Genomic DNA, 6,188 nt, shown 5'->3' on the forward strand with positions numbered 1-6,188 from the left:
GAATTAAATAAACCTAATAATGCCCATCTTTTTTTCTAACACAGAAACACACTAACAAGATGATGAAATTATGAAGCTCTTCTGTCTTTCCCCAGAGCAGGTACCATAGAAATGGAAAATGCACTGGTATATTAAAATTTTCCATTCTCTTTTTCATGTGAAATTTACTTTTTTAAAATCCGTATTGATTGGCAGAAAAATTAAAGTAGCATTTCTAAAGTTAAAAGTCTAAAATTAGAAGTGACAAACTTTTAAAAGTTACCTGCTTTCTTGAGTCTAAGCTGACTTTGGTCTTCCTCTTTCTCCAGTGTCACACCTCCTGGATTTCACGCCTAGTCAGACGCAGCCCAGCTCTCTCCCCGACGCTCGGTAACACTTAACACAGCCGGTGAGCTGGGCTCCACCTCCCAGCCCTGATACCAGCCGGCACAAGTCGCGGTTTCCAAATCCAAAGCGTGGGGAGCCTCTCGCCTGGCCTGGTGCAGCTGTCCCCATGCCCTACATTCCAGACAGCCTCCCTGACTGATTGCACAGCCCCGGAGCCGCAGCCGGAGGAGCCTTCGTAGCAGCTCCCCGGGTCCTCGCTCCTGCCAGCCACCAACCCCTGCACCAGGGATGCTTTGGACCTCAGGGTATGTCAGGACTGCAGGTGAAGCGGAGCTGCGAGCTGTGGGAGCACACCTTGCTCGTGCTCTCCAAGCTTCCTCTGCACGCTCCTGCCCTAGGTAAGCCACAGTTTACCAGCCTGCTGGTGAGTGAAGCTAAAGCGTACGTGAGCCTTGGTGTTTCCAGCCAAGGTGCTGTGGGCCGCACTCGGATGCCCACCCACAGGGTGGTCCGTGGGAGCCCAATGTGTCGCCAGAGACCTGTGTGGAGAGCAGGCGGGAGCCTTTGCTCCCCAGGGGCCCGGGGAGAGCAGAGCCTGGCACACGTCTCACCGAGCGGGGGACTGCCTGGCCTTCCTTGTGCGGCAGAAGGACGGCTTGGTCTAGAAAACTGTCATGTGCTTTTCTGGCCACAGCTGCTAGGAATCTGCTGTATTCATAGACAGAAAGTTATGGCTGTGTTAAGCTAAGATTACTCTGATCAACTTAAAAAACAAACTAGAAAAGGCACAGGCTCCCAATTAGACATTCGGATCTGGTACATAGGCACTTAAGGCAGATAATTTCCCTTCCTCATCAGGAAATACTACAACTTTTTCAGCACTTCCTCTTTTTATATTTTAAATCATTGCACTTCACACAATACCTTTATTTGCATAAGGATATTAACAACTCATCTACACTGTTTCTAATTTCAGGCCATTCATAATTCAGTTACGTAAAATGCAATAACGAATTTTACTACTGGTAATAATTAGCAAAATGTACATTTCTACAGCATAATCTCTGCTGAGATTAATATTTTTCCACCTGCTCAGCTACTTAGCTAAGAATCCATCAATTTAATTCCTCTTCAGGCTGCAGGTAGCTGGAAGCTGTGAAGTACAGCTCATTCATGTTCCCGAGCTCCATACTCACACCATACAGAATTAAGATTAAAGACCCTTCCTATATAACTAATCTTGAAGTGTCTTGAAAGCTGTCTAACGACCTAGCCTAAAGACCAGTTTCATACGTTTAGATTCCTTGCAAAAGAGACAATTAAGAAACCCTGCTGAAAATTTGCAAAAGCTCATTTTTTTAACAGTATTTTAAAACTTGCTGAAACTTCAGCTGCTGTAACAATGATGCAGAACTAGCTGAGCACTATAATAAAGTTTCTTGAACTAATGATCAGGTTCATTAGATGTTCGCCATTCTTCTGAGTGTCAAACGGAAACTTTAAAGAAAATAACTGTGGAGGAAAAAAATAAACTGGAAATCGGACAGACGTTGTGTACTGGCTTTGTACAGGAGAGTACATGTGCAGAGGTGAATTAAGTCAAACTGCACTTTGACCAAAAGTTAGGTATTTATTTATTTAGTGTAAATTTCTGCTTCTTTTCTGTTTGCTTCTTTCCCCCAGGTCGAACAAGGCTGACCTTTCAGCAGCTGGCTGCCAGGGACATGACTGATTCTGCCCTTCATTATGTCAGAAAAGGAGACACAAGAATTAATTACATAAATTTTGGGTTTCCAGTGAAAAACTCATGTTCCGAGAGTAGCAATATTTGCCAACGGCATCCTTACTTTTTGGATAATTAGGCAGGCTAGTAAATGACCTCACATCAGCCGGCAGCAGGAACTATCTTGTATGGTGGTCAGAAGAAATGACTGATACCGGGAGCTGCTGCGTGCACCACACAAAATGTCAACTCCCTCTTGTAAAGTGTTCTGCTCCCCTCCCCTGTTACCATCTGTGGAAAAAAAAAAAAAAAAAAAAAAAATCTCATTTGGTTTCAGCCTGTTTAGATTGGGCTTCACTTGAACATTTTCTTTTGCTTTGGGTCCACGTGGTTTTCTAGTCTGATAGACTTAGTCCTGCAGAAGGAAGCAAAGGAGCCCGAGGCTAGTCAGCAAGTGGTGTGGGTACAGAGCACACAGATCATTCCATTGGCTTTTCCTCTTATGATCTTCCCAAGTAATGGATTTAGAGTCTTTACAACCTGAGAAGGAAATCTGTGTTGCAAACTAGCAAAAGCCCATCACAAGGAACATAAGGACCACACTCATTCCAGGGCTAGCATTTCTAAACTTCAGGCAGTCCAAAAACTAAAGCAAAATTTGGTCACAGCTCTGGAGTGTCACTGGGAGTGTGAACTCATCAGTTAGGTATGTGTGCACAGAACTGGCTGAGATCGACAAGCCTTAATGAAAAATAGAAGTCAGCATTGCTTTAGACTTCAATAAGATCTGAGACTAGATTTATTTCCCATGATTTGGGGTCACACTGTCAGCATTTCACAGGGCCCCTTAGCATATTCTGTGAATAGACTCAAGAACTGGTTTCAGTCCAGCCAATGTTCCTACCATTCATTAACATCAAATGTATAAAACACACAGAGTAAAAGACAGACCTCCACATAATTCACTATAAATGGCAGTTTCCTCCATTCCCCAGCTCTTGCCAAGTAGCACAGCTCTCCTTCAAGAACTGCTTTTGTGGTCATGTTTTACCAAGACGTGGAACAAGTGCCTGAACTATAGTGCTTACTTCTTGCCGAGGCTGCATTCCTTCCCTTGACATGCTGGTCGCCAGAGCCGGGCTGCAGCAGAAGGTGGAGGTGCATGAAGAATGCAAGATCAAAATATCATCGAGGACAAGAGGCCTCTACTTCTAGCATGTGCCTAGTTCCTTGTGTCCACTTATGGAGATCAAAGGTATAATTTACTTAGAGGAAGAATTATTTGTGCATAAACAGCCATTAACTAATAATACAGAAAAGATGCTTTTAAATTCAAATGGGTGGCACAGCAGCCAGTACCAGACAAGTGACCCAAGCATCTTGTTACTTACATAAACTGAAACAGGAGGGAGTCTGATGCTGATGACAAAACCTCTTTGTGAGTAACACTGGCAAAATCTTTTAGAGAGCAATTCAGGACTAAGTTGAAAGAAAATGGGGCACTTCTAGGAGCAACTTAACTTTTAAGAATCTCATTTCTTTCCACGTTTGCGTAATGTACAACAGGGAATGGAAGTAACTGCTGCTATTTTGTTTCAAAGACTGATTATCTTGGGCGGGAGGGAGAGGAGGGAGGGAAAAGGGAAGCACTTTTCTGCTCTCATGAAAAACCTATACTAGTGTAAGGTATTGAGGAAAGAACACCCTTCTTCCCAGGAGAAAGAAAAGACTATTCTGAATGGGGAAGGGTGGTTACAGCACTCATCAACTACCATAGCCTGCACCTACTGCATTTCTTATGAGTCTTACCTTCAGCCCCATCTCTAGGCTTCAGTCCTTCCAGTTTCATTTGGGTGAATCTCATCTTGGGCTATAAGGTCTTAAAATACAGTGCTAAGTGATGTCTCAGCTTGCTCTGCCTGCAGCTTTGGGAGTGACCATACTGCACCCCCAGAATGCAATTCAGCTTCTTCAAATAGAATAAACACCTATTTAAATAGTTGTCTTCCTCCACCACTCCCTCAAAAGCCTATGAGCAGGGGATCAAAGATTTCTCAAGCTCAACTGGCCCATCCACACGTGAGGGTTAGGGCTTACTGACCTCTATAAGCCAATAACACACATGGGAGTAATATGGATTAGGATAACAACCAGACTTTGAATACTGAACCCAAATAATCTGGCATTTACAGTTTGGTCAGCTGGGACCTCTCTTTTATGCAAGGTGAAAGCACAGTTTGGAGTCACTCATTGTTAGCACAATGCCTAACTATCCCTCTACCCCTAAGAAAACAATACATGGAAGCAGCAGCTGTTCTGGAAACATCTCAGTGACTTAAAATACAAGCAAAAACAGTCTGAGAGCAAAAGTTGTGAAGATAGTAAAAGCAGCACTAGCAAAATAACATTATGATCCTCTGAAAATAGGAGGTGCCTTTCAAGAGGGAGGGGATGAGACAGGCCAACCTCACAAAATCATGGTGGTGCTTTGAACACCTGCAGCTGCCCAGAGGGAGGGATATGAGAAGGCTCAAGGAGCAGATTCTGAAATTGAAGGTGGTGCTGGTACAACTGCAGCCCATTGCTCAATGTTTCTTTGTTGGTCCCCCTCAGACTTGCTAGATTCATAAGGGCTCTGTTAGCTGAAGTACTAGGACTGTGGGAAGCAAAACAAGTAACAAGAACTGTCAGAAACAGTTTTCTGTTTCTGACTTTGTTTTAAGAATGCCTTAGCAGCTTGCTCTTGATCCATTGTTGGTGGGTGTCCCAGGTGTGATTTCTTTTGGCCTCCCTCTTAATCATGGCCCAATGTCCATGACTTTCCCAGGGACTGCTTGAATATTTCACTCTCCAATACAGAACTAAGACCCCTGGCCAGTCTGGGCAGATTCACCTGGCATGGTCAAGCTTTACAGTACTGAAATGCCACAGTGATGGGATGCTAGTTTCAGGAACAGACAGTTGAAAATGGTCTAGTGTGGGCTACAGATCAGCATTTAAGTAGGGAGCATGATCAATGGGTAACAGAGGATGCAGAGGTAAGAAGGTCAAGGAGGGGTGCAAAGCAGTCTCTGAACTCAGCTTGCCAAACATACAAAACGAGATTATGTATATACCAGCAGTAGTCTGTGATGATGCATGTAAATTTACTCTGTGACAGAAGTGTGCATATACATTATTTACCCAGTAATTCCAGCCAGTTATCTGAAGCTGGTACAGAATCGACAGGTCAATTCAGTATGCGTAAGCAAAAGACAATAGACAAAGATGTCATGAACAGACAAGCCTTCAGCTTTTAGCACATTAAGTGGTTCATTTAGTTAGCAGGTAATTTTTTAATAAAAACAGTAGGAGTGCCACAGGAACAAGTTTCTAAAGGCCAAAAAGAAGAATGCTTTTGGAAGCTGCTACCATAAAGGAACAAGCAGGATTTTCCCCAGGATTAAATAATGTGTTGCTGCTGCAGTCTTGGGTGATGGAACAGCTGAGGCAAGCAGCCCCCTGATGTTGGGTTTGTTCCCTTATACTTTCAAAGACACAACATTCACCTCAGCGCTGCCCTGGTGCTTTTCCAAATAATAAAACTAGCTACTACATTTGCGGATTAATCCCTGAGCAAGAGATTCTGTAAATATTAGGCAGCCCTATAAAAACAGACCGACAGAAGAAGAAAGAAGGGAAGGTGCTTGGCAGAAAAAAAAATAAAATTAAGGGTTAAGAATACATCATATGGGTTGGCAATGGCACAGAATGAGACAGACTGCAGATAGTGATCACTGCTACTACTAGTCAATGCTTGCTTGAGCTGTGAAGGTCCTTTCTACAGTGCAGTTAATAATGGGTAGCACCCTGGCAGTACCACAGCAATCAACTGACCTAGTTACTGCAGGGTTTCCGTTCCCAGCGCTCACAGCCAATATAATGTTACCTCAACTTTCACAACTATGAATGCTTTGTTTAAAGCTTCAGCAACTGGAATCAAGTGATGGCTGCTGAAGCTCAGCTTTCACTTAAACAGATAAAGAAAATGTGAAGCTTCTCACCATCAGAGAAAAGCTTGATAAGATGAATTCTCTAAGGTCGGAAGTCATGACAATAATCAAAGAGAACCTATCCCAATATAGGCTTAAAACATTGT

At 43.4% G+C, this 6,188-nt stretch overlaps 1 protein-coding gene across 1 annotated transcript in view; it reads right to left on the minus strand.

Annotated features, from left to right (window-relative positions):
- Positions 1-381, minus strand: part of KLHL24 (kelch like family member 24) — a 26,498-nt gene extending 26,117 nt beyond the window's left edge. The window contains exon 1 of the mRNA XM_026854734.1: positions 263-381. The gene's annotated coding sequence lies outside the window, so the exon portion shown is untranslated. The remainder of the gene's footprint in view (positions 1-262) is intronic.
- Between the last annotated feature and the right edge of the window lie 5,807 nt (positions 382-6,188).

Source organism: Athene cunicularia (assembly GCF_003259725.1).
Source record: "Athene cunicularia isolate RWA chromosome 9 unlocalized genomic scaffold, athCun1 chr9_part1, whole genome shotgun sequence".
Classification (NCBI taxonomy): Eukaryota; Metazoa; Chordata; class Aves; order Strigiformes; family Strigidae; genus Athene; species Athene cunicularia.